The sequence below is a fragment of the Diaphorina citri genome, unplaced genomic scaffold (genome assembly GCF_000475195.1).
Source record: "Diaphorina citri unplaced genomic scaffold, Diaci psyllid genome assembly version 1.1 scaffold864, whole genome shotgun sequence".
Classification (NCBI taxonomy): Eukaryota; Metazoa; Arthropoda; class Insecta; order Hemiptera; family Psyllidae; genus Diaphorina; species Diaphorina citri.
In genome coordinates this window covers 77,437-89,271 of record NW_007378296.1, presented here as the reverse complement: position 1 = coordinate 89,271, position 11,835 = coordinate 77,437, and the positions used below count along the sequence as shown (strand labels likewise).

Below are 11,835 nucleotides of genomic sequence, written 5' to 3'. Positions count from 1 at the left end.
GTGATGTAGTTACCTCTTCGTGCATAGATCACATCAATGTAAAAATTCAGGATTATAATTCCATTTCCTCAGTGATCATTGAAGAGTCAATAGCTGATCATCATATGATTGGAATTACCATTTCTTCAAGAACTCAACAACATAGAAATACAGGATGTGAAAGAAAAACAATAACTAAAATCAATGAAAAGAAAATACAAGAAGAAATTTTAAAAATCCAATGGCAAGACTGCTATCAGCATGAAGATCCCATTTTATTATATCAAGATATGTATAATAAGTTTACAACTTTATATTCCAAGTGTAAAGAGGATGTGGTAATAATGAAGAAAGATGAAATCTGTCCATGGGTAGATCAAGAAACTAAAGAGGAAATAGTAAGGAAAAAATCGTTTTATAACAGTTGGAAAAACGATAAAAACAACCAAATCAAATATGAAGTTTACAAAATACAGAGAAACCTAGTTACCAATAAGATTAAGAAAAAGAAGCGAATATATTTCTATCGTTTATTTCGCGATAGAGCAGGTAATATTCAGAAGACTTGGAATACAATCAATGTAATGTTGGAGAGAAAAGCTCGAGAAGATAATGAAGTCGTGTTAAAAAGAAACTTCAAGACGGATAATGTGCGAGAAATAGCTAATAATTTGAATAATAACTTCATAGATCAAATAAAAAAGTTGAAAGAAGATAATTATGGACCGAGTTTTACCCTGCAGTTTGAACAACATCAACAACAGAAAGATTTGACTTCATTTTTATTGAAGAAAGCCACTGATATGGACATTGAAAGAATTTTGAATAATTTGAATAATACCGGACCTGGAATAGACGGAATAAGATTATCTGATTTGAAAAATTACAGAACTCTATTTGTACCTATTATCAAAAAATTAATAAACCTAATGATTGCGACCAAAGTTATACCGGATGGTCTCAAAATATCAAGCATTACCGCGCTGCATAAGAAAGGTCCAGTTGATAAATGTTCAAATTACAGACCCATAGGCTCCCTACCTATCCTGGAAAAAATTCTGGAAAAACATTTACATAAAAATATATCGAATTACTTAGAAGACCATCAAATCATTCCGGAATTTCAACATGGTTTTCTAAAACGCAGAAGTACAATGACGTTACTTGAAGTCTTCTTCTTCTTCTTCTTCTTCTTCTTCTTCTTCTTCTTCTTCTTCTTCTTCTTCTTCTTCTTCTTCTTCTTTCAAGCCGTGTTGCTGTCGAAATACAGGGTGGTTACTATAAATAAGGGCATACTATGATTACAACGGGATGGGGCATGCTACGACACAGACCAGATTTATGATTTTTCGCTCCCATAATATGTATGGGAGCCTTATGAGGGCATCATCATTGATATGTCTGTATTGAGAATGTGTTTTCCCCTCTTTTTGTCGTACCTACATATTATTCCTACCTACGCCACGGACGTAGGTACCTACATAGTTACATACCTCAGAGAAAAATCTAGAACAGCTCCACTAATTTTTGATGTCTTGCATATTGCATAGTCATTTATTTACAGGGCGTTCATACAAATTGTAACCGATGAAGGGAACATCATTAAACCGTAATTTGTTCAGTGATAAAATGAAGGAGCGCGATAGCTCTCCGCCCCGCCAAGTGGAATGGAATCTTATTTATACTGCTCGCATAGGACTGAAAAGTCCCTTTACTCCAGCAGTAGGCTACTACTATTATTGTGGTCAAATTCTCAATTTATATTGAGGATAAAATTCCATACCTCGGCTGGGATTGAACCCACGCCCTCCTGTTTACCAGTCGAGCGCCTTGACCACTACACCACCGAGGCAAAAATTCAGCACCTTAAGGGATAAATAAAAACAAAAATCAAACCTCCCTGATCAAAGTTGCCTTTTTAGAGGACACTGTAACTGTGCCTTTTATAGCAAGGTCTCATCGTCCCGAAAGAGAGGAGAGGATAGGAGTAAACCAGCCGTTCCAAGAACGATGAACCTTATCTGTTTAGGATAAAATCCGGCCCGGGCGGGAATCGAACCTGCAACCTAGTGCTTACAAGGTCGACGAGCTACTCTCCAAGCAAACTAGTCTGGCTCGTTGAACTTTTGAAGAAAGTTACAGACGACCTCTTCTATTTCTTTTTTTTTACTTATCCTATGGAAAGGAAAGTAATGTAATCGTGCCAATTTTCTTTCTGTTTGACAGCAACCTCAGAGGTGTAGTGTTGTTTGATTAGATTTACGTTACCTTCTATACGAGGATGGGGAATACATGGGTTCCGACGGACTAGGCAGATCAGTAGCGAGTGACGTTCTAGACATGGAGATCTTCCTCTCATACATCACGTCCTCATTGCCTGAGAGGGGAAACATAAAACATTACTGTTACGTCATCTATGTTAAGCTACGCCGAGCAAGGCCAATAAATGGATGGGTGACCTAAAGGAATAAAGGGAGAACGGGCTATAGTCTTGATATTAAATCATTACATGAAAGTAAAATCAAATCAATAATAATAATAATAATTATGATGATAATAATAATAATGAACTGGATATTAAATAAATTAGGTAGGTACATAGGTACTGATTTTCTTCAACCACGATCGAATAAAATACGGGCTAAAAAATTCCCGGAGGGACGGACCCAGCTTGTTTTTCACCGTATTACATTCAGGGGATCCGAAGTTCCTGTAAGCTTAGGGGATGAGCTAACATTTGTTCTTATTATTGTTTGTAAATAAATATCCAGGGGATCCTTCACCTCCGGGGGGACCTATGGGTCCGTCCTAAATACCGCCCTGCGTACTTTGTGGGTATCACAGAAACATGAAGTGCCTCCTTTGCAATTCTTTCTCGTCTCTCAATAAATCTGTAAAGAGCTACACAACCTCACGAGGCAAATTACACACTGAATTCACAGAGTTCACATAAGAGTCGAAAAAACTTCGTCTCTGTCGGGAATCGAACCCCTGACTTACGAAGAGTCAGTGTCGTGTGATTTTCTTCTTTGTGCTCTGCAACTTTCGTGGGTATCACAAAGCCACAAGTAAACACTTCCTTTCTTATTAGATAACCCGTAAGTAGTAGAGGTACAAAATAATAATAAAATGAGTAGGTAGATTTTTATCCAATTCAATTTCACTTGATCATAATCATAACATTCACCTATGTACTCGTCACGTACGAAGGTACCTATTATTTGTTTCTAAACAATTCTTCTTCCTATTTTTGCCTTTTCCGGTGGTGTACAGACGGGGTCGGCGTTTTTTGTCAGCTTCTCTACCAGCCCTAGGGTGATTGCTTTGTGCTGACATTTGGTTTGAGCTGGATGCCCTTCGCACTCAAGATTTTCTATTTCTTTAGCGAGGGAAATTTCAGGCTGGTGTGCTCCCTGTTTAAAGCCCTTCAGAAAGACTAATCTGGTCTACTCCTTGTTTAAAGTCTCCCAGCCAGATTAAGCTGGTCTACTCCTTGTTTAAAGTCCCCCAGCCAGGCAGTTTGTATGCTTGTATGCTCTTTGTCATTTTGAATTTGTAAGACAATATTAGGCTGTCATTACCTAGGATTTTTTTAACTTCATTTCCATGTAAACGCCAGACTACGAGGAGAGTTCATATTTCTCGTTTCAGGCCCAGATGAATTTCTTTGTTGTGAAATCGAGAAAATGAATCTCAGGCTCCGAGCCAAATTCCTTCTCATTGTATGAACACAGTATACAAACACACACAAGTACACAGAGAATTATATGTTTGAAAAACAAAATTTCACACCTGGCTAGGATTGAACCAACATCTTTCTGTTTACCAAGCTAGCGCGTTACTACTGGGACAACCATGCCCCTTATAATCCCATAGTTGAAAATGTTCAAATTTTATTGAAAACCCTGCATATCACTCAGTAGTAAAAGTGTAAGATGCGAAAGCATAAGGTACTAGGGTGATTGCTTTGTGCTGACATTTGGTTTGAGCTGGATGCCCTTCGCACTCAAGATTTTCTATTTCTTTAGCGAGGGAAATTTCAGGCTGGTGTGCTCCCTGTTTAAAGCCCTTCAGAAAGACTAATCTGGTCTACTCCTTGTTTAAAGTCTCCCAGCCAGATAGAACACAAGAGTATGTTTATATTCAAGTGTTTATGTGCAGGTCTACGTGTTGAATTTATTCATGTATTAGACTAAATATTATACACATGGTTCATATGTACAAAAAACATTAGTACAGTCAAACTTGGATTATTGAGAACGAGATAATTAACACCCAGGTCCACAGTCTCTTGATACACTGTTTGTTAATATCTCAAAATGCACAGAGGTTAATCGTTGGTTCCTCTGGCTTTCAAATATCCACGTTCGACTGTACAATCTTGATTGCATAGAATATCATGTGCCAAAATGATTAAGCGAATTCAAATTGGCTATCTCTTGGTTAAACATATTAGTGGAAACTACATGGTAGAAACACATTAGGGGGAAATACATAAAATATGTAGAAACATGTTAGAGTGGAAACTACATACATATACGCATATATAGTAGAAACATATAGGAACTATTTACATGGAGAGAGATAGAGGTATAGGGAACATTGTTGGCAAAAAGAGGAATGCTGTTATGGCCTACTCCCTGTTTAAAGTCTCCCAGCCAGACTAAGCTGGTCTACTCCCTGTTTAAAGTCTCCCAGCCAGACTAAGCTGGTCTACAGTCTCCCAGCCAGGCAGTTTGTAAACTATGCTTGTATGCTCTTTGTCATTTTGAATTTGTAAGACAATATTAGGCTGTCATTACCTAGGATTTTTTTAACTTCATTTCCATGTAAACGCCAGACTACGAGGAGAGTTCATATTTCTCGTTTCAGGTCCAGATGAATTTCTTTGTTGTGAAATCGAGAAAATGAATCTCAGGCTCCGAGCCAAATTCCTTCTCTTTATGCATTGTATGAACTGGTCTACTCCTTGTTTAAAGTCCCCCAGCCAGGCAGTTTGTATGCTTGTATGCTCTTTGTCATTTTGAATTTGTAAGACAATATTAAGCTGTCATTAAGTACCTAGGATTTTTTTAACTTCATTTCCATGTAAACGCCAGACTACGAGGAGAGTTCATATTTCTCGTTTCAGGCCCAGATGAATTTCTTTGTTGTGAAATCGAGAAAATGAATCTCAGGCTCCGAGCCAAATTCCTTCTCATTGTATGAACACAGTATACAAACACACACAAGTACACAGAGACACCACATAGGTGTTTCAAGCAAATAAATGTAAAATTGTAAATGTGTTTTCTTCTTTGTGCTCTGCAACTTTCGTGGGTATCACAAAGCCACAAGTAAACACTTCCTTTCTTATTAGATAACCCGTAAGTAGAAGAGCTACTTTTTTTTCCAAGGTTTGATAGAGGGAACTGTTACTGCTAAGGCTTTATCGTCCCGAGAGTGAAGGTCTTCTTCTTCTTCTTCTTCTTCTTCTTCCTCTTCTTCTTCTTCTTCTTCTTCTTCTTCTTCTTCTTCTTCTTCTTCTTCTTCTTCTTATTTTTACTTCATTAGGAAACTATTTTATACAGCTGAAGCTTCGGCTCGATCGAGAATCGAACCCGGGACTTACGAAAAGTCAGTGTCATGTGTATGTATATAGTATATACTTTATTTTTACCTTCTCTCGTTTGGTGAGTAGGGGATGCACGAATCGCCTGTACATGAAGTTTGAGCCTTTGGTAGCAGGACATAGGAGCCACACGACAAACAAGATCTTTAACTCATAGTAGAATGGGAACCTGGGAAATAATGGTAGAAAATATCGGGTTATCAGTTATCATCGAAGAGTAATCGGTTCAAGATAACGAAATACAAATGAATCAGGACCGTCTCAGGATAATGAAACTCGAGGGCCCGGGTCCCCACCCTAAATTTGGCCCTGCCATGAATCCCATGATAACCATGCGAGAGACTGCTGAAATAACATCATGGTCTTATATCTCGCCTTTTTCGGTAGGATTTCAACCAGCCAGCTTCTCAATTGTCCTCACGAAGCTGAGCGCACCTCAAAATGGTCAACAGAACGTAATGTCCCAAACGGTCACCCGTCCACGCTCGACGTTGCCTAACTTTGAACACCAGAAAGTAACCCGTTGAAATATTTGCAATCGAAAAACGAGTACAAATTTTTGTCGATGGTGGGATTCGAACCCGGGACCTATCATCGAAGAGTAATCGGTTCAAGATAACGAAATACAAATGAATCAGGACCGTATCAGGATAATGAAACTCGAGGGCCCCGGCCCCCACCCTAAATTTGGCCCTGCCTGCCATGAATCCCATGATAACCATGTGAGAGACTGCTGAAATAATATCATGGTCTTATATTTCGCCTTTTTCGGTAGGATTTCAACCAGCCAGCTTCTCAATTGTCCTCACGAAGCTGAGCGCACCTCAAAATAGTCAACAGAACGTAATGTCCCAAACGGTCACCCGTCCACGCTCGACGTTGCCTAACTTCAGTGAACCGTAGGGAACCAGTACACAGAGAAACCCGTACATTAGCAATTCTAGCGAACCGTAAAAACACATGAGAACATATCAAACCATGCCGTTAACTATAGATAATACTAATACACCACCTACATTGAATTCACGCATGCTGATTATTTTGAACCGTGAACTTCACTATGAACAGTTAGGCGGTCAAGTTTACACAAATCGACTGAGTGGGTTTAATTCTTTAATTATTCTATTCATATTTTCGTAATTACGATACTTCTTCTTCGTTTGAGTATTTATTTTTTACATTTTTATTTCATATAGGTAGGCTTGATAGCGTTGTAATTTCTCATAAATACCACCGAAAGAAAGAAAAAAAAATAGTGATAAGAAATGAATAGAGGTAATACATATTTTGGAGGCTTTAATTCAAAGAAGATCCATTTCTAGAATTATCAGTTACTACTTTTCTTTTTTTACCCCAGTAGGCTAGCTGTACAAAAGGTGTATTTTTCTTTTGGAAACGTAAAATTTAACACTAGACTTCGATGGTTGGTAATGAACGAAGCATCTTTGATTTTCATTAGTACAGGCGCTACCACGCCACCTAGTGGTTCCCGTACTTTCCTTTAGAAGAGGGGAAATGAGCTTCAGAAGAGGGGAAATCGCCTCAGTTTTTGAATGATGCTTATTTGAGTGTTCTTTTACCCTAACTTTTACAATATCTCTAACCGTTTTGTCGCTATAGCTGAAAATCGCCAAAAACGGTCGAAATCTGTCCAAAAGCGGTCAAAATACCGCCAAGCGGAGCAACCATCTCAACCAAACGTTTTATGTTGCATCCTTGTCACATTTGTGAACTACATACCAAATTTCAAGTCTCTAGCTCATACCGTTCCCGAGATATTGTTAAATTACACCAAAAACCGCCAAAAAGCGGTAAAATGCCAACCGTTGCACCGATCCTAACCAAGAGTTTCGTGTCGCATCCTTGTCACATTTGACATCTACATACCAAATTTCAACTCTCTAGCTCTTACCGTTCTCGATATATTTTGTTTAAAAAAAAAAAAAAAAAATAGGTAGTTAAGTAGGTAGGTAGGTTGGGGTAGGTTGGTGCAATGTCATTTTCATAAGTTGCCCCAAAATTATTACTTTCCTTACAGGTAGGTACTTACTACCTAGTTAAAGGAATATATATTTTCAAAGCTCATTTACACTTAAATTAAGATAAATTTTAGTCAGCTGCTTGTTGGTTGTCAATTATTACTTTCCTTACAGGTAGGTACTTACTACCTAGTTAAAGGAATGTAATACATATTTTCAAAGCTCATTTACACTTAAATTAAAAAAAAAAATTAGTCAGCTGCTTGTTGGTTGTCGAGACCTAAGAACACAGGATCAGGGTTCCTCAAACCAGTTTTTGTTTTATGTCCTTTTACGGAATACTCAATACCAAATCTCAATGTGCAGTGAACCAAAATCATGACCAAATCCGTACCTACTGGAGAACAGAGATGAAAATGAACTGAATAACAAATATTCTGATGGAATACTTACATGACAAGACGAGAAATAATAAAAGACAGCATCCTTCTTGACAAAGAGGTTCAAAAGCAGGAGTTTCCACAGTTAGCTCAGTGAGAAGGTTTTTAAAAGTTAACTGACAAATTTGATTGATGAACTTCGTTCTCATGAGAAGGTTTTTAAAAGTTAACTGACAAATTTGAACATTGATGAACTTCGTTCTCGAGGAGATAAAACACAAATAAACGTTAAAACACTATGACCTGAGTCTACAGTGGAGAAACGGATTAGTGAATTAAGTGATTACTTGATTAGCACTGCACTGAAGTTAACTCGATAAGACTGAACTTGAACTGACTGAAGAACTTTGTCAGTTTATCACAGTCTGAACAGTAAAACACTATGACCTGAGTCTACAGTGGAGAAACGGATTAGTGATTACTTGATTAGCACTGCACTGAGTTAACTCGATAAGAGGACTGAACTTGAACTGACTGAAGAACTTTGTCAGTTTATCACAGTCTGCTTCACACTCACTAGCACTAGCTCACTACTCAGTCACTGTCTGAAGTCTGAACTGAACTAACTGACTTATTACTCTGAAGAGTGAAGAAAGTGAAGATTTAAACATTAAACTGAAGTTGTTCTATTCTTTCTACCATGAAGTTGTTCGACTTCTCTGAAGAAAAAAGAAAAAAAAAAACTAAAAAAGTAAACCGAAACTTACTTGGCAGTCTGCATCAGCTGCAGTTACAAACAAGACGCATTTCAAAAGCAGGAGTTTCCACAGTTAGCTCAGTGAGAAGGTTTTTAAAAGTTAACTGACAAATTTGAACATTGATGAACTTCGTTCTCAAGGAGATAAAACACAAATAAACGTTATTTTTTTTTTTTAAGAGGTTTGACAGAGGGATCTGTAACTGCTATGGTCTTATCGTCCCGAAATCGAAGAGAGAAGAAAGACAGGAGAGGAGAAAGCCAGCCGTTCCGAGAACGAACATCATCCCATCAGGATAAAATCCGCCCCGGGCGGGAATCGAACCCGCGGCCTAGCGCTTACAAGGCAGACGCACTACCAACTAAGCTAACTAGGCTGGCAAAAAATAAACGTTAAAACAGTAAAACACTATGACCTGAGTCTACAGTGGAGAAACGGATTAGTGATTACTTGATTAGCACTGCACTGAGTTAACTCGATAAGACTGAACTTGAACTGAATGAAGAACTTTGTCAGTTTATCACAGTCTGCTTCACAGTCACACTCACTAGCACTAGCTCACTACTCAGTCACTGTCTGAAGTCTGAACTGAAGAGAAGAGTGAAGATTTGAAGAAAGAAAGTGAAGTAAACTGAAGTAACTGAAGTTGTTCGACTTCTCTGAAGAAAAAAGGAAAAAAAACTAAAAAAGTAAACCGAAATGAATGAAGATTCGAAGAACTTGGCAGTCTGCATCAGTGCATCAGCTGCAGTTACAAACAAGACGCATTTTTATAATCAGCTGATAAAAAGAGTCGATTCTTTGAGTCGAATATTTGAAAAGAATCGAGTCGTGGTATTCGAATATTCAAAAAGAGTCGAATATCCCATCCCTATTCGACTTCTCTGAAGAAAAAAAAAACTAAAAAAGTAAACCGAAATGAATGAAGATTCGAAGAACTTGGCAGTCTGCATCAGCTGCAGTTATAAACAAAACGCATTTTTATAATCAGCTGATAAAGTGTACTTCCCCAAAAATAGTGATCGTACATACAGGGTGTTTCAGAACCTTTTCTTCGCTAGAGGGGCCGGGTTCTTTTTCTGAATCTATCGAATCCAGAAATGATTAATTTTGAAAATAAATAAAAATGTGAAACAATATTTCTTTCTAAGAAAAAATAAAGGGAATCCAAAGCATCCTGATAATGAATCAATCAAATTCCGGATTCGTTGAATTTTCTTGATTAAAAACATTCTCGGAAACGATTCGGGATTTCGGGATTACAGTTCTGAGCATGATTATAATGCCTACCACACACATTCAAGCATTGACGGACCGCCTGACAAGCGGCCTCTAAGAAAAAAAAAGAGGCTTGGTGCCTCGGTGCCTGTCATGCATGCATGAACGTACGAATGTGTGCTCCGCCAGACAACAGACTTGTCAATGTCATGCATGCTTGAACGCAGGTATATGTGGCGGGCATTACCAACACTTGTCCATGGGAGCCACACAGGGTTATATTTTAGAAGAGATGTAAACGCGGCGTAAAGAAAGCGAAAGTTTTTTGAATGTTCATTTCCCCTCTTTTCTTCTCCGACTTCTGTCCAGTCTTGTCCATCCTTTTGAACCTCCGTGAATGCACTTTTTTCTGTGATTTGGTTGGATTTTTGTGATTTCCAAAATCCAAAAATCTACTATCACTATCAACTGGAGTTACTGGAGACTGGAGTGCATTTTTCCTGTGATTTTCTTTAATTTTCATCTATCTATCAATGATTTAACATTCAGTTATCATTATCTAGAGTTTGATTTGTACTGCTTTCTATCAGTTATCAGTCAGTCTGATATTTACCACACATCAAACGGATTACAGTTGAACAGCTCTGAAAACAGCAGGAACCCATTGACTCAGGTAGGACATAAAATCATTCTGCTTATGAAACAATCCCCAGCTTTGTTGGAAAATCAAAGGACAAACTAATAATTGATACAATTACTCATACACAGCAGTCAGAAAAAGGTTTGATTCTACTTTGTGTGTGCAAAATATATGTAATTCCAAAGCCACACGTTAGCCCAAGGCAATAGTAGTTATGTTGAATTCACCAGTTTCCGATGTACCACTGCAGTAAGAAGTGAAGCAATGATGAACCTATGTGGGCATTAGATAGTAGGTTGGGAAGGGGTAGGATCAAGGAAGGTAACATCAACAACAAATGAAATTGGGAAAAGGTGCAGTAAGAGAGAAGAAGGGAAATCTTGATAATGACATTACCAGTTCAAGGGTTGCCTCTCGGTAGCATGAGGTAGGTACAATGTTTTGCATGGCACGTAAGTACCAATATTATTTTTCTTTTACCGATAAGATTATGTACTCATCATCATCATCTGATGATGGTGTGTTGTACATTTGTTTTTAACCTAGTTATTATTTTGTCATTCCATAGTGACAGTTCATCAGAGATAATGCTTGTTATCATCAAGTTCTCATGTTGACATTAGCTTATCACTAAACACACCAGTTGAATATATTAAATGTTTGAATTTCCTGATTTGTTTGTCTGTTTGGGATTTTTTTGTTCTGTCATTATTGGACAATGGACATTCTGTCACAATTTTTGAATAAAATGAAAACAGGTGATACTTACAGGGAATAATGAATTTCAAAAGCCCTAGAAGAGGGACATGGTTAGATTAGACCAGTATACCACCTACTTCACTATGCAGAAGATCCTGGGTTTCCATGTATTGAAAAAAAAAAAGTTGACATGTGAACTACGAAGTAAATTAACCTTTTTACACGGGTATTAAATGACGCCGCTGCTTGTTACTGTTAGTAGTTACAGTTGGTCTCCTCATGTGTACCCCGAATCCCAAATACGGTGCCAAAAAAAAACTTGGACTCTGCCAGGATTTGAACTCAGGACGTCCGGAGTGGAAGTTTGTTGTGATACCCACTTGGCCATGGAGCACAAAGGTTGCTGTTTTTTTTTTATTTTTTTTTTATTATTGAAAGAGTCAACTGTAACTGCTGAGGTCTTTTCGTCCCGAAAGTGAAGAGATAGGATAGGAGAAAGCCAGTCGTTCCGAGAACGAATCTTATCTATATAGTGGGAAAAGAACCAGCGACCTAGCGTTTACAAGGTAGA

General features: G+C 38.0%; 1 long non-coding RNA gene across 1 annotated transcript; it reads right to left on the bottom strand.

Annotated features, from left to right (window-relative positions):
• Positions 1–8,764: 8,764 nt before the first annotated feature.
• On the bottom strand, positions 8,765–9,421 carry LOC113468822. Its single transcript, XR_003392437.1, has 2 exons — positions 9,158–9,421; positions 8,765–8,841 (listed from the first exon to the last, which is right to left on the bottom strand). It is a non-coding gene; the product is annotated as an uncharacterized LOC113468822 (long non-coding RNA).
• Positions 9,422–11,835: the final 2,414 nt, after the last annotated feature.